We start from the raw sequence: 775 nt of genomic DNA, 5'->3' as shown, positions 1-775 counted from the left end.
CATCGAGGCAGTATAGGCTCAAGCTGCTTGGGTTTGAATCCCAGCCCCCCTGTTCACTAGTTGACCTCAGTTTCGGGCATGTTACATAATCTGTACTTCAGTTTACTCTAATATAAAATGGGGGTGATTAAAGTACTGAGCTCAAAAGGTTGTTGTGAGGATTGAGTTAATACAGGTGTTTGGGACACAATAAACCCTTGATACTTAGGTTTCGCTTGATTATTCAATACGGGCTGCATACAGATTAGGTTGCAGTCACTGGGACTACATAGAAAAGAACAAAACTTGGGGGAATGAGAAGAGAAGTAGAATAAAATTAATATAACAATTTAACAGCTACATTTATTTAGTGACCCACCAAGTACAAGACACTGCACCAGCCATTTCATATATAAAGTATCCTGAATCACTTTTGCGTCGAAGTTTGTAATTTACTTGTTCAGAATGTCAGGCTAGGATTCTTGTCCCTATTTATTTCAGTGTATATCCCCAGCATCTAGTACAGTACTAGTGCCAGCCTGGAGTTAAAATTCAATAAGTGAACAATTGCATGAATTCTTACATTAGCTGTATAGGTCAACTATGGACTACGGAGGCCCAACATTAATCTTGGTCTGAGTGGCTCCAAAGTCTTTAATATTAAATATGTTCAGTATATTGCACTGCCTGATCCTAAAGAACATCAAAAATACAGTCTATTGTATTGTTACTGTCTTTATTTGCTCTTTTGTAAAATCATTTTGTGAATATTTCATATGTTAAATTTCATTATTTA

Source organism: Pteropus vampyrus, unplaced genomic scaffold, assembly GCF_000151845.1.
Source record: "Pteropus vampyrus isolate Shadow unplaced genomic scaffold, Pvam_2.0 Scaffold9, whole genome shotgun sequence".
Lineage (NCBI taxonomy): Eukaryota > Metazoa > Chordata > Mammalia > Chiroptera > Pteropodidae > Pteropus > Pteropus vampyrus.
This window is presented reverse-complemented; position numbering follows the sequence as displayed.